The sequence below is a fragment of the Falco cherrug genome, chromosome 8, assembly GCF_023634085.1.
Source record: "Falco cherrug isolate bFalChe1 chromosome 8, bFalChe1.pri, whole genome shotgun sequence".
In the NCBI taxonomy this organism is placed as follows: domain Eukaryota; kingdom Metazoa; phylum Chordata; class Aves; order Falconiformes; family Falconidae; genus Falco; species Falco cherrug.
This window is the reverse complement of record NC_073704.1, coordinates 29,134,160-29,160,447: the sequence shown is the minus strand read 5'-3', so window position 1 is coordinate 29,160,447 and position 26,288 is coordinate 29,134,160. Positions and strand designations below refer to the sequence as shown.

General features: G+C 39.6%; 1 long non-coding RNA gene across 1 annotated transcript; it reads right to left on the bottom strand.

The window, feature by feature from the left end:
* Positions 1-4,735: 4,735 nt before the first annotated feature.
* LOC114015679 (uncharacterized) lies at positions 4,736-25,849 on the bottom strand. Its single transcript, XR_003559722.2, has 3 exons — positions 25,255-25,849; positions 22,504-22,557; positions 4,736-5,079 (listed from the first exon to the last, which is right to left on the bottom strand). It is a non-coding gene; the product is annotated as an uncharacterized LOC114015679 (long non-coding RNA).
* Positions 25,850-26,288: the final 439 nt, after the last annotated feature.

Genomic DNA, 26,288 nt, shown 5'->3' with positions numbered 1-26,288 from the left:
ATTTGGGGATATTTTCACTGTACTCCCTCAAAGCTTGAGATACCGTGTGAGAGAAAGCATGAAAATGCTGGTCTAATCATTGAACAAGTAACTATTGAGCACTAGCATTAAGGGCGTTGGAAGCTGGAAATGACATTTGAGAAGGGAATGAGAGACTCGATAGGAAAGGGCTAAGTGAGGAAAGACTTTGAACATAGAGAGAAGCAGCTTCCTGTGACAGAGGAGAGGGAAAAACAAAACAGCTGTGTGAAGTAAAGTTGCCACCCTTTCTTGAAGTGTTTCTGGATATCCAGCCTTGATTCTCACAGGTCAAAGATCCATGAGGACACGCACAAGTTCTTCTTGTGAGAAGGGGATACTGGGAGCTCTCTGGGATTTGGGGGCATAAGGGCAATTTTTGTTTGCTGCTGTCTGTGTTGATCAGTCTCTAGATATTTTGCATTCAGGTCACATGTAGATGGAGACATTGGATAAAGACCTACATGAATGAGATCTAGATTTTTGTAATGTCTGATAATTTTGGGCGACAAAGGTAGTTTAATTTGTTTTAGAAAATATGATCATCCTGAAATATGGTGCAGGGCAAGAAGACAGTGAGGCACAGGATTTACAGAAAGAAGGTACGGAGATCATAATCTCCTCCCAAGGAAGGGAGAACTGGAAGACAAAGAACTTTTAAAGCATGAGTTAGGTGTACAAGAGAAGGAAGGAATACGGTTGATTAAGTTGTGTGCATGACCGTGAGTTTCAAAGTGATACAGTGTCAAAGATGAGTTTTAAGTAAAGAATGATGATGATAAAAAAAAAAAAATATTAGTTGTAGACAGCTTACACTGCCCTTAATATGGCAGCAACATAGCCAGAGAGTAATTTCTTTGCTCTTAGTTTCTGGCTACATTTAAATCTTTGATACCAAAGCACAATAAAAATCTGACTGAATTTTGTATTTGTGTTATGTATTTGGAATTCTATTGTTACTGAAGCACAGCAGCATCTAGATATCCTTAGTGTACCCAGCCTCACTGCAATAGGCACAGTATATTTAGTTAGTCTTGGGATTTCAGAGACCTGGCATTATTTTTTGGGTGAATGTTGCAGTGAAATTACTGGATGATGCTGTCTTTTATTTTTTCATCTCTGAACTGGGGAATAATGTTCATTCCATCTTTCCCTTTTCCCAGTTTTGCTGATATACTCTGTGGTGCCTTAGTAGTTGTGGGTGCAATGCTACACAACTGAATTTTGACAACTGCTGAGATATCTATAAAACAGTAAAACTGAAAATTAGAGGGTATATTTAAAGACAGCAGAATGAACACCCAGGCTGAGAGAATTTCCATCTCATAAAGAGTAATAATCATAATCAACTTGGTAACATTGAGAAAAGTAATATTAGGAGTTATGAAAGAAAATGGGGAAAAGTTTTTTTCAGCTAACAGGCTAAAAAAGACAAGATGGAAGTGGAAGAGAAATGTCCTGCCTTTCTTTCTTCTGTTTTGTCCCTGTCCAACTGATGGATGCTTACTGGTATAAACAAACATGATGATGCACCCTGTGCGAAGTTGTTACATGTAAGAATAATTCAAGGTAATTTAAATAGTAAAATAACTAATTACTGTCATTTACAAAGTGCTTAAGCAATGTGCCTATGCAAATCAGCCATCTTCTCAGCAAACAGCTTCTGCAATTGCAAATGTTTCTCGCAGACTTTCCCCAATTAATGCTCTAGCTGTAATAGGTCCCCATGGGTACATGGGCTTTCTAGCCCAGAGGGATTCAAATGATCTTTCATTTTGTGCTGCACCAGTTTTGAAGGATTACCATTCTGGTTTTGTTTCCTTTTAAATGCTCAAATTCTGTCCAGAAGATGACTCTCCATATAATATGCTGCTCATGTTAGTCTATTTTTTTTTTTTTTTGGTGTAAGTTGACTTCTAAAGTAGCGGGTTCCTAATATCCTACAAATGAAACTAAACACATTTTCTATCAGGTGCCACTAACAATACTGACCCTGTGCAGCCACATACTTGTTGCATGGTAGCATCCAAAAGACATATTTAGGGGATATTTTCCACAAAAAGAAAAGAGTGGAAAAAGTGTCCAAGGCACTTTCTCATCAGGGTTAAGAACTACATGTCCCAAGAGAACAGGGAAGAACTGAAGTAATGAATTGAGGGGTAGTTACTTCACAACTCATATTTTTTCTGGCCTTTTGTCTGTGTTGTGGGCCAGGGAAAGTTACCCAGCCTATAGTTACAACAGTAGTTTTATGTCGTTGATTCAATCTAATATACACAGTTACTTTATTACTATGACTACCACTACCATTGTTATTATTAAAGATACGGTTACTGAGAGAAGAGCAGCTATTCCAAGTCTGTTTTCCATGTGATAAAAACCCACTAACATTTGCTTATACAGCAGACTGGCCAAAGATTTGTTCCTTTAATTTCCCTGATTTTGCCTCTGAAATGCAGGTTCCTAATTGTTATCCTTAAAGGGAATGTTGCCAGGAAGGATTCACTTTGGAGATGGCTTGCTTTATTGGCAAGGCAACTAAACCTGACAGTGAAGGCTGTCAAGAGGAGAGTGGTGTGATTTTATTGAGTAGGTGGGGATAACAGAGGGAGTTGACTGTGCATAATGTTGGCTGAGAAAGGCCGTGAGAGAGAGATGCTCCCCTAGCAGAGAGGATTTGCAGTGGAAATAGAGAGGAGATCAACAAGGAGGTGAAGGGCAGGGAGTAGGGATGAGGGTGGGAATGGCAGCACAGCAAGGGCAGTTCTGAAAGAGACTGTTCTGAGTATGCAAGAGAGACTACTCCAGCACTTTTTTTATTCTATTCTGTGTTAAAAATTACTGAAACCTCCTTATGTGGGATTTTCTTCAGGCTACCAGCAAAAGTCTTAGCCAGCTTCATGTTTGCAGCAGTTTCGAGTCCAAATTCCTTGTTACCGTATCTAACGCAGGACCTGACAGAGTTGGGCAGCGGGAGAAGGAGGAGAGGCAAAGATGCAAAAGAGAGATGATGCTAGAGATATAAAAAGCATGAGAGAGAAAAGGATGGTAAGTGAGTGAAGGGAGAAGCATGTTGGAAAAAGAATACTTAAGGCCATGAAGAAGAGTGACCATTACCACTGAACGTTGACAGGTAATCTTTCCAGGTAAAGGGCTACAAGTAACAGTCCATCTCAACCATATTAAATTTTGCAGCAGAAAAGAGAAATTAATCCATTTGGTCAAAAAGTAAGGTATTTTGCTGATTCATTGTTAATTCTTCATTGAAAGGCAGGATAGAAAACAATAAAGAAATCATATTTCATTAAATCATCAAAGTCCTAAGAAATTCTGCCAAGTGTTAAATACCTCATGTTTGTATGCACTTCAGTAAAATGAGTTTTGTATGCACTTCAGTGCAATGTCTATCAGCTTTTACGACTGTAATACCCAGGAAGGTAAAGCTTTTACCCCTGCAACTCTTCTCTTTCACAGCAGGGCAACCAAGGCACAGAGAGACAGTGTCTTACATCTTGCAGATCTTAACTTCCCCTGAAAATATCAGGTGTTAAATTCTGCAACACCTCAAAGAGATTGGCGTTAAATGATTAACTGAGGATCACACAGCAGAAAACATGAGGAAATAAAGGCTTGAAGCTGGAAATTACCAGTTCTAGGTTACCTTAAACACAGAGCATTCAACTCTTCTACTGAAGCTGAACTAAAGTTTCAAGTGCTGTGCCTGCTCTTGTTTTACTTTTTTTAACAAACATAATTTCTAAAGTGTAATTACAGGGGATGAACCTCTGCTTTGTAGCATCAGTGGAATTCAATATCCTTTGATAGGATTGCTCATCTGTAACTGATGTCAAAAAGTGTGTCTCTCTCAGATATATTTTACTTCGGCTTAATTAAAATGTACCTTCCATTAATGGCACAGAAGTAATTTTATACATAAAACCCAATGAGTATATTTACTTACCTTACCAAAAAATGGATCAAGCTGTCAGTGATGGTGATATAAATCTGTAGTAATTTTACAGAGCTATGCCCTATTTTGAGATGTGTTATTGAGACGTCAAAATTTTTCTTATGGTAAAAAATATACATAAAAATTACTGGCATTTTCTGTTAAATAGAAGAGTGAATGAACTGAGAAACAGCTTGAGAGAAAAGTAAATGCTCAGCAGGCAGTTAAAGCATATAGGTATTTGTTCATTTTCATGTACACTAAAAAATACCCAGGCCCAAGAAACACATGCAAAATTCAGAAACTAAGGAACTGTCAGACAAGGTCCAGTAGTTTCAGTAAGAAAGAAATTGAAAAATTATATAGGAAGAACAACATTATAATTACCCATTCAGAGTCTGCAAACAGGGACAATATTAGCCAAGCAATATATTGCAAAGGAGTTAGCAGGAGAACAGATAATTTGTTGATGCTCAGCGCTTTGCTTTGGTGGTACTGCATTAGCAGTTTTCACTCTGACCTATTTTCAGAACTGACCTATTCATTTTTTAAAAACAGCACAATTACCTCAAGAAAAGCTTCCCCCCCCCCCCCCTAATTTCTAATTTTTAAGTGTGAAATGAAACATCCCTTTTGCATGTTTGCATTGGGAATAGGATGGTAAGAGACAACACCTGTGATCTAGACCCTGGAACAATTCAGCAGTTTACCATAAGCTCATGGGGGCTGGCATACAGTTCTTGAAGGACAGGCTTTGTGCCAATAGGCTTAATTATTACCATATATTTCCATCTGAGAAATTGCAACCAGTAATATATATGCCATAGGGACCTCTTTCATACATCTTAGCTGGATTAGAAACATTTTGACTTTTCATTAGGCTTACAGTCATTTTTGCTTGTTACATTCTTTAGAAGAGTCGACCCAATAACCTTCTCCTTTCCAGGCATTACCTTGAAATCGTGACTAAGAAAACTACATGGGGAAGAAACACTTCTTCCTCTCTGGATATTTTGTACAGTCAAATTCTCACTTACGACTTCTGGAGCACTTGCAGGCAAGTTGTTAGTTCTCACCACAGAAGTCTTGCAGCACTGGAGGTATCTTTCATTCTGTAGAGTGGAGCAAAATGATGAAAACAACTCTGACAGTTGCCACTAGACTGGGTCTGTTGTCTCAAGGGAGCAGGGATGGATGGGCATGCAAGATGGCTTTGGGCAAGGAGATGAAGCCTCAGCTATCAGATAGTAAGCTGTCTGCAACTGAGAGGGGACAAAGCCCATTTTCTCAAGACACAGCAGGATGTGATTTCAGGAAGAGGACAAAACTGTGATTTCCAATCTGATCTGTCCCAAGATACACTGAGTTTTATGGAGTAATGGTAAAAAAGAGTAAATACAGATGACCTAAAGCCAACATGGGGTTGTTACCATATTGTTGTGTGTCTGCTTAAAAAAGCCTGGTTCATTGGCTTTTGTCAGGAAAGATTTACATTCAGACACCACCAGCAGCATGTGGTTCCATAGCTACTGGAGAAAGCAGGGCTCGTCCTGAGGGTATTTCAATCAAGCAGCCTAAACAGATAGTTCATTGCCATCTGGATGAAGAGCTTCTCTCCAGCAGCAAGGCTGAAAGACGGCTGCCTTCTCACATCCCCTCTGAGCTGGGCTAGGGTCCCCAGAAGTGCACGGCAGGCACACCTCCCCATGGGACATGGGGGAATAAGCAGGTGGCAGTGGTGGGTTTTAGCAGGGACAAGACATCCTCTTTGGTGGCTCATTTTCTTTTGCTCCCTTAGTCTTGTATGTGGGGTTGCGGAACTGAAGATGAGTGAGGGCACTGCACCAGAAATGTGTGAGGTGTCAGCATGCCAGCAGCAGGAACAGAAGGCCAGAGGGAGCTAGGTCATCAGGGGAGCTTAAATGAACCACTTAAGGAAAGGAGATGTTAACGCTACAGCTTTCTCCATCTTCCTGTATAAACCGGAGCAAAACAAATACTAATAATAACAGTAAACCCTCCATACTGAGAGCATTTCCTGGTTTAGTCTTCCCAAGCAGAAATGCCCTCAAAGCCTCTTGGTTGAGATTTATATAATCTCAGATTCTTACGTAAATTTGCACTTGGTGACCTGGCAACAATCAAAACGCTAACTGGGAAAAGATCCTGCTTCGCTTTGTTTAAACGTTCAACTTGTGCTGTGAAATTGCATTTGTAAGAGAGGAATAAACTCTGAAGCCCTTCAGCAGAAATGGATTTCACATATTTAGTGGGTGCCCCAAGGCAATTTCTTTTCTTAATGGGATCTGAGCACAGCTTTAATTTTTCACATTTTATAAGGCTTTTCCTTGAAATTACTTTTTATGTGGTTCCTCTGTTAATGGATCCTCCACACTGAGGCATGAGTAAGAGGAAAAAAATCTTTAGAGAAGGAAAAAGAAGAATCATACTGTGAAAAAGTCACATAATAAATTGGAGATTACAAGCAATAAACCTGTCTTCCATATTTTTCTTTGATAAATGCTGGTCCCATCTCCTTTAGATTTTGAAGACATTAAAATATCGAGCCCAATCTTTGTTTTTTAAAAGAATATTTTACTTGCTGGATAGAATCACAGAACTGCTTGGTCACAATATTTAATTTTCTTGGGAACTATGGCAGTTCTGATGTGTTATAATGTTATGTTCCTAGGCAAGAATAGTGACCTCACCTGGAAAAAAAGCAATGTGTGCACACCTTTTCCTTAAAATAAGATACAAACAGATGAACCAGTCTTTCAGAGAGCTTTAAAGTGCCCAGTTTCTAACAGCAGAGTAATTAGGGTGGATAGCAAAGGTAGAGCAGGATAATTTTTGTTTTCTAGGAGGTTGTGTATAGTAGTTGAATCTAATATAACTCCTGGAAAATGTTCCTAGTTATTACTGAAGTTGTCAGTCTCTTCTGGTTTTGCCACTGGCATTTTACAACACTGCTGCCATTTGGTCTCAGAAGGTTTGTTTCTTTTAATGCAGCTGAGAGATGATTTTACAAATAATAAGAATATAGATAGCTCTGTTACAGCAATGAGGGACTTTTCTGAGATGCCTAATATGACAAAGATACCTTTTATTTTTCTTAGATCCTAATTTTCCCTTAAAAAATAAAAATGTGCAGAAGAATCCCATTATTGATCTGGAATCCAAAAGAGTTAGTTTCCAGTCACTGTAATTGACAAAGGCATTTACAGCTCATTAACTGCAAGATTATGTGGCACAATTCATTAAAATTCTGTTTCACTGAATGCATTTGTAAACACCTTCTGAGAAGTTTATCACTCTTTGCATAATGCTGAGCTTTCTTTCAGGAGATACATTTCTTTGCTGTTATTTACTGATATAAGAGTCTGGAGTAAGTTATGGTAAAAAAGTGCTATCTTCTCACAGCAAAGTGAAAAAAAAGGAATTGTGTTGACTCTGAAGCACAACAGATATTAATTAAACATTGCTATACTATTTCCTTTAGACCACTGTATTTATTAAACCTCTCATTCCATTGGTTTGGTTCACATTTTTTGCAAGAAGGATTTGAATTCTAGTACAAGTCTGAAACAAAATTTACAGGACAAGCCATATTTATTTTTTCTTTCTCTGCAGCAGAGGAAGAGATCACTGCATTCCAGCCAGCAAAACCACAAATAATCTTTCCTCCCCTCTTGCCAAATAGATTTCAATTCTCTTTCATCTAGAAGCATTTATCCAGGAGAATATCAGAGTAAATAAGCATTGTGCTCATGGTACGAGGTACAGACTTACAAACAAATGGCTGAATTTTCTATTTCAACGTCATGAGAATCTTCCTTTTTCCTAAGATAAAATGTGTCTTTTTCTCTGTACTCTATGCAAGGACCATCCTTGCATTTGTAGATTCATTGTCTTTGAGGAGATTAAACATATCTATTTCTGTGTGTGTGTGTGTGCACACATTAATGGATTTGTGCATGTTTAAGTATATGGGCTACATTAATAAATAAATATGATCGCATGTGTAAATCTTTTACACGTTAAAACTAACAACTAACCCTGGATCTTTTTAAAAGAAGTTGTGGGAGCTCAGATATGCTCAACTTAGTAACCAAATTTTCAAATGTCACTGAGCTGGTAGAATTAGCAGGACTGTCAGAATATGTGAGCACAGCTTCCTAGAAAACATGCCTGAGAAGAATGGCAAATCAAAGCACATGAGTGACAAAACTGAAGACAAGGTCGTCTCCTGGTCCCTTTTTTATCTTGGTTGCATGTTCTTCTCTGTTACTCCAGAGAAAGTTTAGATTGGATATTAGGAAAAATTTCTTCACTGAAGGGATGATCAAGTGTTGGAACAGGCTGCCCAAGGGCATGGTGGAATCACCATCCCTGGAAGTGTTTAAAATACATGTTGTTGTTATGCTTAGGGATATGGTTTAGTGGTTGACTTGGAAGTGCTGGGTTAAAGGTTTGACTTGATCTTACAGGTCTTTGCCAATGTAAATGATTCTATGTTTTTTTGATGTGCCCCACAGGTTGTTGCAAATGCTGTAATTCACTGAAGGGGTTTACTGCAAGCAGATTAAAAAAAAAACTTTCTTTCTTTCAACTCCTTCTCCTGTAAGGAAAGGGTGAATGATTCAGGAAAACAAGCATCAGCTGAAGAATGCAAAAGCAATTAAACTGTAGGAATGATGTGGACTCTGCCCTCGGGCTTTCTGCTCTCATAGAGTCTATACAGACAGCCTGACTTTGGAAAGAAACACACCTGTGACTTTTTTTCCTGCCCACTTGCAGAAAGCAAGTGATCAGGCAGGAGGAAGAGGGACAAAAGACTTTACTCTGTCTTCTCTGCTACTGGCTGAAATCACGGGAAAATAAGGGGAACACAGACATGCCAAAACTTGAAGGTGATACAGGCTGGTGTTAAAAACTAGACCAAGAAAATGATTTAGATACTTATCCCCTTTGACATTAATTTTCATTATCTGGATTGGAAGTTACTCTGTGCTGCAGTAAAGGGAGAGCTGAAGGAGAACAGGCATTAAAGTTTCTACATTGATCTTGTCTGATAACTATGTGAAGACAGGATCCAGTCCAGTCTGGGAATATTATTTGTCTGTCATTCAGTGCAACAACAGACTTGCAGAGTCAAACTGAAAGGAACCGTAACCACAATCATGTCAGTACAGTTACCTGAGATTTTCCTCAATAAATGGTACTTTTGTTCCACACAGAAAAAGCATGACATTTGAAGTAGCCTGCAAACTAACCTGTTGGCCTGCAAGCTAACCTGTTTAAGAGATAAAAATCCAAGGTTCAAGCCCCATGTCTAGATCATGCAGAGAAGGAATTTGAACTGAGATCCTCTGCAACCCAATATAGTATCCTACTTATCATGCTATTTTGGTTGGGCTTACTGTATGGAGAACATTGCAAAGCTTTTATAAGGTACTGTGGCAGAAGAAATACTGTAAAAACAAAAAAATCACGTACCAAGAAAATCTTTTCCAAATGAATAGAAAGGCCTTACTTTCAAATACTTGAATGAAGAATCAGAATCTAGTTGATAAAGCAAAACAAGAGTATGAACTCTGAGCTTTGTCTTCCAGGAGCAAGGAGACAGAGTTTTAGAATTTTCTGTAGAAAACATTTTGGGATATGACTTTTTTTCCCAATGTTTTAAGATAAAGCATCTGAAGAAGATTCTAATATTAAATTGTCTGCTTTCTACTGGCATTTTTTTTGCTCAGAAATCGTCCGCTATTGAAACAGCTCAGGCATGATGCATTATGGAAGAAGACTTAAGAGACAGTAAAAGCTTCACACTACAGCATACTAATATGACATTTCTAAATCAAATTCTTTTATTTTAAGTGTATATATTTCAAGCTCAAAGGAATACTTTGGTTTTGTTTTGATGAGAGTGAAAATCACAGGAAAAAACCAGTTTGTGGACAGCCTTACACATATGCATTCCTAAGACTTCCTTACCACCTTAGCACTGATAAAACTGAGTCATCATTCTGAGAACAAAAACACTGCTAGTGAAATGCTTATCTTCTCAGATTCCTTGTTTACTGGGGAGCTGAAGAGATGGTTGATAGAGCTGATTGAAATCTAGCTAGTTGGCCATTCACATTCACCCGAGATTTCATGGCTTCCACTTCAGTTGTCCATCTGTCAATGCTTGTTTGAACCTTAAAAATTGTCAAGCTTTGCACAAACACAGCTCAGAGGCAGGACCCTTGATGCCTGTAATTTTCATCTTGACAAAGAAAATGTGGTTTGTGTTGTATTTATTTCCTGAAATCTTAGCAGACAACACTCATTCCTTCACAAGGGGTTATAGAACAATTGGCCAATTGTTTGAAAGATGTGTCTTTTGAGGGTAGAGAGCTTTTATTTCTGGGGTTCGTCTCCTCATACTTTTTTGTCACTTCTGTGCCTAAATTGTAGGGACTGATTCTTCTCTCTAACAACACCTTATTCACATATATCTCTATTACTGTAGATGAGGTGCTGCTACCAGCATCACCATGAGCTAAATGAACCCAGAAGCTTTTCCCACTTCATTGATAAAAGCAAGTTTAAACTGTACTGCATTTCCTGGGTTGCATTTTCTTGCTTTCAACAGCAAGCTTTGCTTTTGTAACTTGTCTTCATTTAATATTCAGTCAGGCTGGGAATACATTTAGTTTGATTACAGTACACTGGAAACCTTCAAGAAGATCACTGGCCAGCTGAAGGAGTGTGGTGCATTCTGAACATCTCTGCCACTGTCTTAAGTTTTCCAAAGTCAGCTTCCTGCACAGCAGGATCCAAGGCTATGGTGTCATCTCCCACCATCTCCATATGTCTGTTTACAGTTTTTAGCTCTAGGGATTTGCAAAATAGATAAGAACAAACTTTTCATTCAGCCATAAAGACACTTCTGCTATTCTTGACTGAACAATTTTCTTCTGGGCAAATACTGCATTCACAAAGCTGGCAAGAACTGTGCCTCCTCTTTTCTCATTCACAGTGCTAAGGGAGAAAGATACTCACTTTGCCAGTTTGTATGAAGGCCAGGCAGGCATTTCCTAGTGTAATACTTGGGTGGGAGAATTATCCTGGATGAGCACCTAGTCTCATCTAGTCAAAATTCTTCTGCTTTATCTAGAATAATTAAAGGTTTACATAGTAGAGATTTTCTAGTGAAGTCTTCCTTCCAGCCTGCAGAGCAAGCCAGCTATTAGCCTGTAGTGTCTCTTTCCCTTAGTGGATATTAAATCATCAGAAATTCCACTTGATGTAAGATACTTAAATAACTCTCAGATCAAAAAAGGGAGAAAATGAATCAATATACCAATGCTGAACACTCTCCTGCAAGGCAGCAAGTTTAATTTTAAATCCTGCCCTACTGGGAAACCTATGGCAGAATCAGGAGCTGAGCCTGGCCTTCTGAGGCCACAAACTAGTAGCCACATCAAAGTTCAGTCAACTTTATCTTGCAGTCACCTTGTAGATAGACTCATATTAGTGTGGGTTTCTGTCAGCAATTAAGAGTCTTTGTGAAGACATTTAGCCCTGTAAGAAAAATTCATTAAATTTTTCTGACCCTTGTGGAATAACTTGTCTGCCCTGTAACTTACGATTAGTAAGAGAAGTCACAAGAGGTACAGAAAATAAATTAGTGGAGAACATGGCATTTGGGCAGGAAAAGTGTTTTCTTATCATACTGATTATACTCTGTTTTATTTACAGTATGGACAGCAGGCATTTAGCTGCACAAGAGAGATCTTTATAAATCAAGTGGTTTTATAGTCAAGCTGACATTATCATGAGCAAGAATGGATTGTCTTGGTTAGTTTAAGATTCTTGCTTCAAAGTCAACCATGCACTTAACACTTATCAACAAAAGTAACGAGCAGACACTGGTGGCCTCTGAGGGACCAGGTAGTACTGGTGGCAGTTCTTTCAGGGAAGAATTCCCATAAAACAATAGCTAATGCCTTCCTCACTGAAATAAGAGTAGGATCTGAAACCTTGAAAACTGAAATAGTTTCAGCTTTAACGTTTAAAACCTTAAAATCCTTCATATTGATGTCTGGGCCCATACAGACAAGACTGCTTGGATGAAATACACTTCTCTGAATGAGAAATGTCAGGGTCGATCAAAACTGAAGAATAGAAACTGGGCTTAGTCTGGTGCAAAACCAGAAGGGGGAATAAGTCCATATTTTCATGAACAGACACATTTCCTTTCAATTCCTTCGTTAGCTGAGGGGAAAAAAAAAAAAAAAAAAAGAGAAGAAGGATGAGTGTGTTCCCCAGGTACAATATGAAGTAACTGCACTTACACTGTTTAATAAGCGGAGGCAACACACAGTGCCTAGTAGTGCATACATCTGCTCTGCTTTCCAATGCCAAGACAATGTCCTTTATTTAAATACCGAGTACAAATTTCCAGACAAGTATTATTGACATAGATATGGTATTGCATGCTCTTGATCTCAGCCAGTATCTTGATATAACACATGGACTAATACTATTCCTACCACTATATTAATGTTTTACTGGGAAGATGGGACACTGTTGCCATGCAGCTATAGTAAATGGCTGTCCCTAGAAAGAGGTGTAATGTCTATGGTTTTGTGATCAGATCTCATCTCTGATTTGCCTTATATGCAAAGGTCTGTCTTTATCAATATGATGACCACAATAAAGCAACACAGTATTTTTGAAGGAAAAAAGAAATTATTTTTTTCTTAATTTTCTCCAAGACTGCAAATGTGGTGAGCAAAAGGTCTATGGACCTAATCTTTGGCTTTAGCTTGTAGCTGAGCAGATAATGTGGGTATTCTGCAAGGGGTTTGACATGAAAACAAACATTCTTGTGAATCTTGAAATCAGGGTGTAAGAATTTATTGCCCTACCCTACTCCATGTAGGAGGTTGCTACTATTGCAACAGATCCAGCAGAAGGAAATTTACAGCTGTGCTTCAGCTGTTCCGTTTGCAGTCTAGTGTCTTAACACAAACTCACACATTCATCAGCAGGTTAAACCGAGATACCAGGCTGAAAACTGGAGGAGCTGAATGCAAACACATGCTCTCTTCTGGAAAATCCACTTTCTTCCTACTCTCAGACCTGCCAAAACATTTAATCAGTCCTTGCCAATTACCACAATTTCTTAATGGCTTCCTGCTATTGAGGAAGTGGAGTCGAATGCAGTACTTGATAACAATTTTGCAAAGAGGCATTATTTTTCTTTCGAAGACTTGACAAAACTCCCTTCTCCCCTGATATCTCAGAGTTAGATTCCATCTGATCAAGGTGGGGCTCACCTAGTAAGTGATTAAATAAAAGGAAAATCTTAGGCAATAGGTTTGGATTCCCCTCTCCACTGCCCTGACTTTTTTAGACATAGTTCCAAGAAAACCAAACCCCTCTGTGGAGAGGTCCTAGCCATCACACTTCCGCCCCTTGGTCTGTGCCACCCCCCCTGCGCGCCACCCACGCGGCCTGACGGGCAGTCTCTGGGCTGCCTTGGGCAGGGCCAGGTTCTCAATGTCACGGGGAGAAAGGTATCCCCAGAAGGCTGTGAACTGAATCTGAAGAACACTACTGACCTGGAAAGGACCCAGGCTGATTTTCAGGATTGATTGCCAAGCCCGGTTTCCAAGTTCCTGCATGATATATAGTCCTCTTAGGAATACTCTTGTGGAATAGTAGAGAGGAAAAGGAGAGAACTGCAACAAAAGCAAGTGTTGTATTCTCTTTCACAGTGTTCTCATCTGATACAGGCTTCACAGCTCCTTTAAAGCTGCTGTAGGATAATCTGATGGAAGGTACCAGGCTTTTCTCATCTATCCCTAGAGCACTCAGATCCCACTATAAATTTGGAATATTGCAAATCTTTAGCAAACTCTCTCTGAAGTACACAATGAAATGTATAATGAAAATGAAATGGACAGTAGCCAGCACGTACAAAAGCAATCTGTCACTGTAAGTCATTTCTACACAATCTGAAAATGTTGCACACAGAAGGCGTACTATCAGTCAAAAGCAGAGGAGCTTGAATGTAAAGTAGCCCTAAGCTTCTTTGTACCATGGGTCTTTAATTAGACCTAACAAATGAATATGAATCTGGAGGAGGAGAGTTGGCAGGAGACTGCTGCTGACAATGCTCATCACAATGAACAGTGGTGTTTTGACTCCATAGTGCAGATAAAAGCAAATATGTGTCCTTTGTTTCTATAAGAGGATGCAACATGCATTACACAGACCCACACACACAAAAATAATCAATGTCTGGGACTTCCAAGGCTCAGTTTCTAGTGGGCACAAGGTACAAATGAAAAAATTCATTGGGGACAATGATCCAACACTTAACCCCAAGTCTGTTTTCTTTAGAATTCGAAAATGCTGTTTCAAAAAACAATGATACAGAAGAGCCCATACACAAAAACGAGGAGATAGATGAAAACATAGGAGACTTGGAAGGATTAATATTGATTTCATTCCACTTTATCATTCATACTGACATTTTTTCCTAAAGACCTCATTCCTTGAAGGAAGGATGACTTGAACTCAGTAACAGACTTTTTCTACATCAGGAAGAAGAATAGATAGTGTTTCAAAACATGTGAGATTATGTTTTTTTGCTCAAGGGACAAGGCAGATAACAGTGTGAGCTCTTGGTGCAACAGTCCCCAGGGAACCGGGACTGCTGGCTAGCTGGAACAGGGATGTGACTCAGAGTAGGGAAACAGCATTGCTACTGTGTATGGCATCAATAACATCTTCAGTTTCTGCTCTCTCAGCATGTAAGACTCACTGCAAGGAACCACGTCACAGAGGGAATGTGGGTTATGCTGGGGGGGAGATCCTGTTAGACCACAACTTTTCTCACTTCTGGGGGAGAAGGAAGTTTTGAGAGCAGCTGGCTACAATTTAGCAGCAAGAGGTAGGAACTACAAACTGAGGCTTGATGACTTTGCTAGAAACTTGTGAGTTTCTTGGACCATAAGTATGACAACAGTACAATTTGCATTTTGAACTCTGTTACTGGAATTCTTTAGATTAAAAAAGCTTGTATTCTTTGGTAGAACTTCAAATCCACTTGGGGAGTTTTGTTTTAAAATATGGTCCTATGTCAGCCAGAACGTATAGGCTTAATACAAAATAATCATGGCATGAATTTCTCCAACTTTCACTGTGAACTGTGAATTCTAATGACTGTGACATTGGCCTTGAAAATGTATTGGTCAAACTATTGACTCTGATGTCTTCTATAGCTGATCTGCTTTGTTCCAAGTGAGCGAGAGTGAGGTGTTTTAGCAGCAAGAATCTTTATCACCAGAATTTTAAATATTCAAATGAGTTCTTAACTGAAAGATCTTTGAAATAAAATATTTTCCTAATAGTTTTGAAGATTATGTTTCAAAGGTGTAGGAAAAATGTTTCTTAAAAATTAAATTCTCACTTCCTAAAAGATGAATACAAATTAAGGTTAAAACCTAATTAACCTGGTTTTTTTTTTTCCTTTTTTTTTTTTTCCCCTTGTGTGTGTGTTTTAAGGGAATATGATTCCTTCTCTTCTGACTTCACAAATGTATTTGGAAGGTGCTGTGGAAATAAATGAAATTCATGGCTTGTTGTGGGTAGAAATTTTATTTACCTTCCAAGAAATAGATCTGCTCAGTTCATCTCACTTCAGCCTGGCTGACTGAAGTTACAGCTCTTACTCAGAATGCTTACTTCAAGACTTTTGGATCCCAATTTATGCACAGACGAAAGCAGAAATCTGACTTCAATAATTCTTAGAACAAACCAGGGCCCTGGGAAGCATGAAGAGTATGTGAAGATGAAAAAAAACCCCACAGTAAAACTGAGTATTGCTTTTGTGCGTCTTCAAAGTGATTCAGTCCCAGATAGAGGAAGACTTGAGTTGTTACTCTTTTCTTTTTACTTACATGAACTCAGTCCTCCTGCTGACCGTCTCACAGAGCTTCTTGCCTGCTGTGAGATGTTAAAAGAAGAGGTGGGGGGAGACCACACATATTAAAAATACAGAAATTATAGACTGCTGTGGGAGTTGGTTTGTAGCTCCAAGTGCAAGAGCCATGGAGTTAGCGAAAGTCAGCAGTGCTGAGGAAGGAGCCAGCCAGCTCTCTGTGAAGGCCTGTGATTGACAGCTTCTTCATGAGAGGGATGTGATGGAAAGACAAAGAGGAGGCAGTACCATAGATCTGGAGAGCCCTGAAGGTCAGCGTGGGCAGCTGTCTCCTGAATTACCTAACTGGAGATAAGAACACTCAGGAAAAATCTATCGAGGAAATATTCATTGAGGGAGAATGCAAGGATGGAGATTTTAGTGATTTTTCCTCCCTATGTATATAAGATGGACAGAAAAAGCTGTTAGGGAAGTGCTGACAAAGATGTAGGCCTCAAGGAAGAACTACACTTAAATTTTTTTTATATGATCCTGGAGGAAAAAATCCTAGCTCTAAATGTACTGTGATCTAAGATACACTTGGTTGTGCAACTCTTTTGTTCTCTGGATTAATACAGCCTATTTGCTGCCTCTGGATACTGCACCATAGGCTGTGGTACTGTGGGTCCATGTTGAAGACACTTAGAATCATAGAGTCGTGGAGGTTCGAAAAGACCTTTAAGATCATTGAGTCTAACCATTAACCCAGCACTGCCAAGTCCACTACTAAGCCATATCCCTGAGTGCCACAGCTACATGCCTTTTAAATACCTCCAGGGATGGTGACTCAACCGCCTCCCTGGGCAGCCTGTTCCAGTGCTTGACAACCCTTTCAGTGAAGGATTTTCTCCTAATATCCAGTCTAAACCTCCCCCGGCACAACTTGAAGCCATTTCCTCTTGTTCTGTCACTTATTACTTGGGAGTAGAGATCTATCCCCCCCTTGTTACATGTCTGTCTCCACCGAGCTTCTGAGATCCTAGAGGTGCATTTAGCTCTTCAAGTGTCCTTTGTGTGCCTTCACATGCAGCTGTCCTTTTGACAGTCACAGGGCTTGCTGAAAACATCTGGTAGGAAAAAAAAGCTGCTCTTCTGTGCTCATCTTTGACAGAAATGAAGAAAACTATGATTAAAACCCATCTAAAGTGTTTCACCTGTTTCATCGTATTTTAATGAAAAAAAGATCTATAGAAAAGGTTCTTCACAAAACTGAGAAGCTGGATGGTAATTGCTTTAGACAGCTGATAAAGATAGGGTTTGTACAAAGAGAAACACACAGGACAAAATGCCAAAGTAGTGAGAAAGGTCTCACTGCTGTGAGTGGGCTTTTGAGAAGAGATGGGTCAAATCACAAAAATTAGATTCAGATCTCACATAAGACCCAGCCCTCTCCAGCTGCTATTAAAGATCAAGCTCATTTCTGGCTGCAGCATCCTCCTCCTCTGCACCTGAAGGCAGAGATGAGAAGCAAGATTGCACCACAGTTTCACAGCACATTAGACAAGGTGATGTCACCCCTTGAGATGAGAGGAAAGTCAACAGGTCACAGGCAGTGTCAGAGCAGCACTGCCCAGCAGCCACACCAAAGCAGGGAAAACGATGCTGCCCACTCCTCTGTGCAGCAAAAGGCAAGGCAAGTTGGGATCTAAGTTTTACTTGTCAGGTATGTGGCTAAGGGCAGAAAAAGTTCGGTAATTATGAGGGAATTAAGAAATTCCACAGCTATTGTGTTTTTCACAGAAAAAAAAAAGAAAAAAGAAGAAAAAAGGAAATGCCTCTGATTCGCAGTCACTCCCTCCTTTACCCCAGCAGTGGAGCTCAGTGAGAAAATAAGATCTTTCCGTAACCATTTTCTGCCTCAAAATGAGAAGGTATCTCAGAGTGCCTCAAATATTGTTGCTGCCTTGCAACAGCAAGTAGCATTCAGTGTACTCATTTATAACTGATGGGAGGAAGCAAAGAGATAAGAACAGGCTCTAATATTTTATTACCGCTTCTAATCTGATTAATCCAATTTAGTTTGAGGAATGTAAAGAAAGAAAATAGTAATTCTTTGTACTCCAGTCTCACTTTTCATTACAAGTGCCTAATGAATGTTAATGAATTAATTTTTCAGACACCTTTCTGAAGCAAAGTATTTTTGCACCTGACCTGCCCTCACCGAGAAAAGGAGGGGTAAAATGACTAAATTCTACAGGTCTTTTACATTAATCATTTATATATATATCTATTATTCATTTTGCAGGCAGGTAAAAAGATTCAGCAATTAAGTCTTCGTCAGAAATCATGGAAATTGAAATAAGAGAAAGTAAAAGAGATTACTGGCTTCTAGTCCTTTAAACACAAGAAGAAACCTTATCTAACTGTGCATTACAGTTTTTTCAGTCCAGTTTCAGAAAGTAAAAGTAGAGGATTTTTGTTTTTCTTTTACATTTGAAAATTTCTAATTAGTACTGTGTTATACATTACGGGATACGAAAATTAATGTGAGAAATATTAGTACTTTAAAAATCAGCCTACACTGGAAAATTGCTAGATTTAGTGTAGCAAATCTGTGGCATAAAATGTTAATTTGTTCTCATGCTTTTTGGGGACTGCTAATATATACATAAAATATGTATATACGCTCACAGTGTTGGAATGTGGGGTGACATATGACTGACTGAATCTCTGTCCTCTTATATTTTGCTCATCCCTTGGCTAAGATAGGAATGCAGAAAATATCATACACCTCTGGATTGAATTAATAATAGAAATAGTACACAGACATCCCAGTTAAAGATTTTTAAACTAATAAAAGTAATAACTTCAAAACCCCACAGTCAACATATTCCATTAATTAACAGAATATGCCAAGAGTTCTTATATAACTACAAAGCTCTGGAGATACAATGTAATTTCATGCTGGCTCTTCTTGCACTGCTTATTGCTTTAAAGTAACTGTATCACTGAAAGTATTTAAGAGAGCAATTGCTCTTGGGGATGTAAAAATCCTTAGATGTTTGCATCTAAATAAACCGGCAGTCCCATTAAAATCAAGATAAAGGCACATTATCAAACAAGTGGTAATTAGAGTAGTGATTCTTTCTGCATGAACAAAACCCCTGAAAAGTATTAATTAGTGATTAATATCACCTGAGATTAAGCTGAGCTGATATTAAATTTAAGTGCTCAAGTTCATGCTATATAGTATGTATTTTGCCAATTAAATAGCTTAGACTGGTGCAAGAATTTATGGACAGACACTCTAATGATTTTGTACCAGTGAAATGTAGGTTTATATATTTTAAACCACTGTGCTACATTTTATTGTTTCTCTCAATAGAGGATTAGAGTAAAACAGTTTTAGTCTCCCGAAAGATTATTAGGCCTCATTTTGCTCTTGTTTAGACCCAGACACAGGAAAACAGCATGTTCATGAGGGCTCAGCAATGGTCGAGATCTTTGCACTGTTTCCCTTTTGCACCGACACAGGCTTGTGGTGCTCAGTACTCTGACTGCGGGAGCCGTACACATCTCTCAAACACCTGGAAGCTGTTCCTAAAATCACAGTTGTCTTGTTTGTTTCCTACAACTTGTTAAAATATTTTGTTTCACATTTTCCAGCTTTTCTTGGCAAAGATACTAGTGTAGAAGCACTCTCTTTTTTGGGAAAAAAAAATAATATTTGCATGAATCACACTATTCTGGGTTCTCCAAACTTATAAAACAATTGCTGAAGGTGGGGGGTGGCATGAGGGAATTATCTAAGCTGGCAGTGACATATCATGCTGACAGCCATGCTTTCGTGGTGCTGGTTGTTCTTGTTAGCAGTAGATGAAATGAACATTTTCCCAGGTTGAATATTCCAGTGTTTTGATCAGGGAAACAAATCCCACAAAGCATCTGCTGATCCCCAGTGCTTCCTACATCCAGCCTGGATGGTCTGGTTGGCCAGCTCCCCTCCCAACTTCTGGGCGTCCTTCGTTTGGCCTTTCTTGGAGCCAGGGGAAGGAGGAACATAAAAACAAACAACAGCCAGGCCAGAAACACCCAACTGATGTGCACGCTGGCACCTCTGTGTGCTGGAGGCAGCTCTGGATTAAGGACTGCAGAGAAACCAGCTATTTGGCTCCATGTCTGGGTTTATTTCATCTACGTTTTTCTTCAAGTCTACCATTACCACAACAACGGCCCCTGGCTGCCTTCACTCTGGGCATTGATCCAGGGACAGTATTTGGTGTTTGAGGCACAGATTGCCTGTAAAACTCAAGGGCAGCAGCAACCTTAAGACCACGGTGATGTTCAGCTGATGAAAGAAGATGGAAATTCACATTGCGCCTGCATGGATTGTTTTCTTATGCTGAAACATTGCACAATTAATCTGAATCTTGGTGCATTTGATTTTTGTCTGACAATCCTTGAGGTTCATTCATCTAAAGGAGCTCTGAGGCAGTTCAGCTGATATCCTAATTTCTCCTACTTAGGCAGCAGTTGCTGTTCATGGGCAGTACCGCAATAACACAATTGAAAAGGCTGTCCTGGCTCTGTGCTAAAATAGAAGTTAGACCAGCTAAATTGTAAAGTGGGCCCTAACAGTGCAGATTTTGTGACTAATAAAATAGTCTTTGCATACAAGCCATTACTGCTGCTGATTCATAGAGAAGACACAAACATGTGAACGTATTTCTGCTGGAAACTGCCACTCACATGCTACAGAAAGGCTGCCTACCATGGCCAACATATCACGGAAAGGCTTTGTCACCTTAGGCAGCGATCTCCTTGATCTGTGTGCTGTGCGCACACACCTCTCCCACCTGCTGGCCCGGTGAGCTCCTAACATGGAAATAAGACCCTTCAAGAGGGCACAGGGCTATGCAGACAGATGGGCAGGAGTATCAGCACACCAGAGAAAAAGAATATATTTCAGGGATTGAGTAACTGGCCCTGAATACTCATCCAGGAATGTCACTACAGCAGGTTGGGTTGGATGCCTGTGCATGAGATCGAAGGGATACCCTATTGCCTCACCACTGCAGCACAGGGCATGGTGAATTAAGCACTTAGCATTTATATGGTGCTTATATGGTCAAAGCACTGTCCTGACATTACATATTGAAATGGTACAGCACTCTTCAGAGAAAAGTACAGCCTTCACTTCACTGATGGGAAAAAGAGATGGGAAAAATTGTCTATTTTGGCCATCAGCAGCAGAATCAGGATTCTGCCAGGATCTCCCAGCTCCCTGCCTGTTGCTTATTTCTTTAAGCTCATCTATGCAAAAGGCAATGTGTGCTAGTCTGTAATTGCCTAGGGGAAATTCTGTTTCTAGGGACTTATTTCTTTGCAAGTTGATTTCCATTGCCTGCAAGAAACATTTATTGACCTCAGTAAAAGACAAAACTTTCCCTGAATTCTCTGACCATACTCCCAGTCCATGCCTTCTGCGATACACAGGTTTGTGTGTGATCACCACATAAGAGAGGCACTGATTTTCATCCATGCTTAGTTTAAAGAAAAAATTAAGATGCTTCTCTAAGCATTTATCCCTCTTTGCCACTGCAGTGCCAAACAACTCAGTAGAGTTTTATATTATTTAGTTACAGTACCTACAGATAGACACGAAAACATTTTTTAATGGAAACATTTCCTTTTCAGTGAGGAATTCTGGAGCCAAATGTACAGTTTCCCTGTTGGGCCCTCTCACTGAGATGGCTGGCTGCGCTAACAGAACCACATCATGCTGCAAAACTGGGAGCTGCAGCAAGGGAGCCTCTGCTGTCACAAATTTTGTTTGCTGATGCTGCTAGAGCTGTGCTGATGGCACTGTAGCTGAGGACTTGGCATGTGCTAGGGTGGAGCTGCATGGAGCTAGGCTGGGATGGAGAGCACAGGGACTCCCACAACTGCCCCGGGCCCCTCCAGCATCATGTTCAGCAACCATCCTCTCTGCTGGCCCCAGGGACACCTGAAGCCTTCACAGCATGGACATACTTATGTATTACTCCAGCTGCTTGGGAACATCTATAACCCAGCAGTCCTTAAGATGAAAACATTTGAGGACAGCTTCAGTCCCTCTGGTATTTCAGTTCATCAGCACAAGGTGACAGTTGTGGGAGAGAAAGGGCACAAACTTTTTAGAAACTACTCCTTCCACCCACAGACTCCTTTCTGTGGAGTAAATGGGCACAGACTGATCCTTAATGTGGGAAATAATGATCAATATTTAGCTAGGAGAACTGATGAACATTATATTTATTATGTAAGTCCGTAAAGGCACTTCAGTCCCTGTATTCAACTTACCACTTTTAATACAGCAGGAATAAAAAAGCCTCCTCACACTCTGTTCTTTTCTATAACGGGCAAACTATAATGTTCTTTGCTCTCATGCTGCTTCATTTTCAAACACAGCACATGTAAACAAATTTAGCAATAAATTATGCATAAGTGTAATAGCAACAAATATTTCAGGGAGCTAACTGGCAAGTTTATTCTGTGAATATGAATGATAAATAATTGCTTTATTTGCTTAAACTAGCTTGAATGTATATTTAAAACACTTGGCCTTCCATACCTTCTCAAGTCAATGACAAAATCCTCTGCACTACCAGTGGGCCTCGGATTTTATCTGTGAAAAGAATAAATTAACCATAATTTTAAAATTTATTCCTTAAATGAATTAATAGTAATTGATCTTGCCTAGTATTTTTCACTGATTCACCTTCCTTGTGTTACACATGTTGATGAGAAATCATTCAGGTTTTTCTGCTAGGCCTTACTGCAGAAGACTGCTGCATCCAGCGTTGGACTTGCATTACATTATGCTGAGAAACTGTAAGTCTCTGAACAATACAAATAATTTATTTGTATATTTACAATTGAAAAATTATTATTAGCCTGGTTTTATCCCAATACTGACTAGAGCAGCCTTTTGTAACAGGAAAAAGTGAAATTCTTGTATTAGGGCAGTGATCGTCCCCCTGTGCTCAGCACTGGTGAGGCTGCGCCTTAAATCCCAGGTTCAGTTTTGGGCCCCTGGCTACAACAGAGACATGGAGGTGCTGGAGCGCGTCCAGAGATGGGCAACAGAGCTGGGGAAGGGTCTGGAGCACAAGTCTTGTGAGGAGCATCTGAGGGAACTGGGGCGGTTTAGCCTGGAGAAGAGGAGGCTCAGGGGGGACCTTATTGCTCTCTACAGCTGCCTGAAAGGGGGTTGTAGGCAGGTGGGGGTCGGTCTCTTCTCCCAAGCAACAATCAACAGGACAAGAGGCAACGGCCTCAAGCTGTGCTGGGGAGGTTTAGATTGAAGATTAGGAAAAATGTCTTGCCTGAAAGGGTGGTCAAGCATTGGAACAGGCTACCCAGGGAGATGGTTGAGTCACCAGTATTCAAAAGGCATGTAGATGTGGTGCTTAGGGACATGGCACAGTGGTGGACTTGGCAGAGCTAGGTTAACAGTTGGACTCCATGTTCTTAAAGTTTTTTTTCCAGTCTGAATGATTCTATGATCCTATGAAGATCAGTGGGTGTTGTATCACAGTCGCAAGGCGTGATACAAAACTAAGGGGATGGATTAATAGCAAAATAACTCAGATTATCCAGGCCAAAGCAAACTGCAAAGTAACTGACATGTTTTCTATGCAAAGCATTCAGTATCTCTGCGTTTACATACTTGTTTTTTCTGCTTGCTTCTGGGAGTTGATGACTACACCTAACCTAAATCAAATATTTGTTGTATTCTTGCTTTGCAAATGAGACACCACTGATAAAAATTATTAAAGCTTAGTAAAATTAGGTAGCAATTCATTATTGAAGCTATGTATCAAGAGCTATATATTGATAACTGTCTAGAACTGCACTTAATTCAAAAATTGGAAAAAAGACGGAAGTTACTCAAGGTCACAGATAAAGCAACTTTTACACCTTCAGGCTCTCAAATTACCAAGACCCCTCCTGCCTCAAAGAAACCTAACCAGACAGACATTAATGTTAGAAGAGAATATCACTATTGTCTTTTTTTTTTTTTGCCAGAGGTGCAATACCGCCTGATGAGCTTTAATGTCTGTAATGACTTTGAACCACTGAATGCACTTTAAAAAAAAAACTAGATCCTGGTTTGCAGACTCACAGGAGTGGAAACTGTCTTGTATCTGCAGCAGCCCCATGATTACTGGAACCGAAGCTAGCATACTAAAAAAAGCACAAAATTCATAGATCATTTGATTTTTATGATATCAGAAGTCAAAGGCATATTGCACATCTGAAATAGTTTGTAGTGATTTCAGAAAAACAAGAAGAAGAGAGTGGGTGTCTGCACACTGTGGTGCAGGATCTAGTTCTGACAAGTCATTATTGAGATTTACCTAAGGGCACCAGGTTGTAAGCTGACCAAACTAGACAAAATGTAGTTATCTGAATAGAAATGACTTTGAAATTTGGAATAATATCTCAGATCCTTAATATAATATGGAATTTCTACAGATATCCAGGGCTGATTTTTTACATTTTGCATGTATATCATCACCCTAATAATTTATTTCTAGTTCATCAAAAGGGAATTTTGACCTGTAGCTCAGCATACTTTTAAGGCAATATAAATGCTGAATTGGAATCAGACAGACAAGATGGAACATCTATCCACACATACTTCCCTTAAGATTGTAATGGGCATGAGAGGTCACTCATTTACCTGCAGACTACATTGCCATAGGAGATGGCACAGCTGCAGACATACTGGTTTTTTTTGGTTTTTTTTTTTTTTTTTTTTAGGGACTTGCTGGGGAAAAATGCTTCACATGAAAGCATACCAATTTGTGTTTCTCTTGTTGCATGCTAGAGGAAAAACTGCTTCACATCACAGTTGTTTTGACAGAAGAGGGAGGAAGAGAGTATTTGAATAAAAACCAGAAATCCCACAAACCAAAACCCTTCCTGTTAGACATGGGGGTCTCAGGTTTGCGTTCCTGAGCTTGATCAGGCAGAACATTTCTCTTCCATATTCAGCTTGGGGGTAGAAGGGAAAAGGCTGCAGCCTCCTACTTATTCTGGGATCAGTTCCCAAATTTTCATTCTTAGTGCTCTTATTGAGCCAAGGAAACATTCCCAACATGGAAATGCTTTTTATATTGGTAAAGTTCCATTAAAATGATACTTTTGAACAGGTGCTGTGCCCTTTCCAGTGAACACCACTGACTAACCAGCAAAATGCCAAGTTTGCTTTTTAAGAGAGGAACACACTGATTAACAGGCAATTTTACTGTTAAAGAAACAGAGATCATTCCCCCACTGCCCCACCAAGAGTTTCATGCTGAATTGCAGTTCTTACCATGCTGAAGTTATAAACTGGGTGCTCCAGTGACAGCATTCTGGTTGTTATCATATCATTTCACTTCTTTCCAGAGGATAAGAGTAAAGCTGAGGCTTTCAGATAACATTTCAATTGGCTGTAACTGAGACAAGGGAGCTGTGGCAATGGTTGGCAAAGGAAGGAGACCATTTGCTTCAGGGATTGCTGGTAGCCAGGATATCCATGTGCCTTATTCTTCAGAGAAATAAGAAGAATTTCCTTTTATTGCAGAACAGCTCCATGCTCACTAACTTCATGATATTCCTTTGGTTTTCATCAACTCCAAGCTACGCAGTGACGAGTAGCTCAGTCTAGGAGCATAACAGGGTGAATATAAAGTTACTTACAGCAGCTTTTAAGGCAAGAGATGTTCCACACTGGCTGTGAGCACTTAAAGTCCCATAAAGGCTCTTTAAAAGAGCCTTAACCATTCATTTTGATTTTTAAATGTAAAGAGAAAAAAATCTTTCCAATATTACTATAGGAAAAAAAAAAAATCAAGGCAGAGTTAATTCTATGAAGGACCAGGAAATAGTTTCCCTGCATAAGAAGAAAATAGTTTTGAAACCCAAACTGTCTGTCAAAGAGCTCCACCTGTACCTAGGACACTTGTTTATGGGTAAAGCATAACACAGCCTAGCATGTATTTTTATATAGGTACATATATACACACCTACCATGACAAATAATAAAAAAAAAGCATAGAGATGGCAAAATCATTTAGGTTTTAATCTAAATCCCAGAATTGCATGCTTAGCACAGATTCTCCATCCACTCAAAATCCTACTACTTCTTGCTCCTTTTCTCTTTTTGTAGACCTTGCTCTAAATCCTAATCTAGAAATCTGGTACTCATAGAAAGCAGAGGAACCTTCAGTAGTCTTTCCAACTGCTTCAGCTCCTCCAGCCTTCCCATGCTGCCATTCTAGCCCACCTAACAGCTCCCACAGCCTCCCAGTCTGTATTTAACACCACACACATTGCTCCAGCTGCAGTCTTTTATGGCAGTGGCTT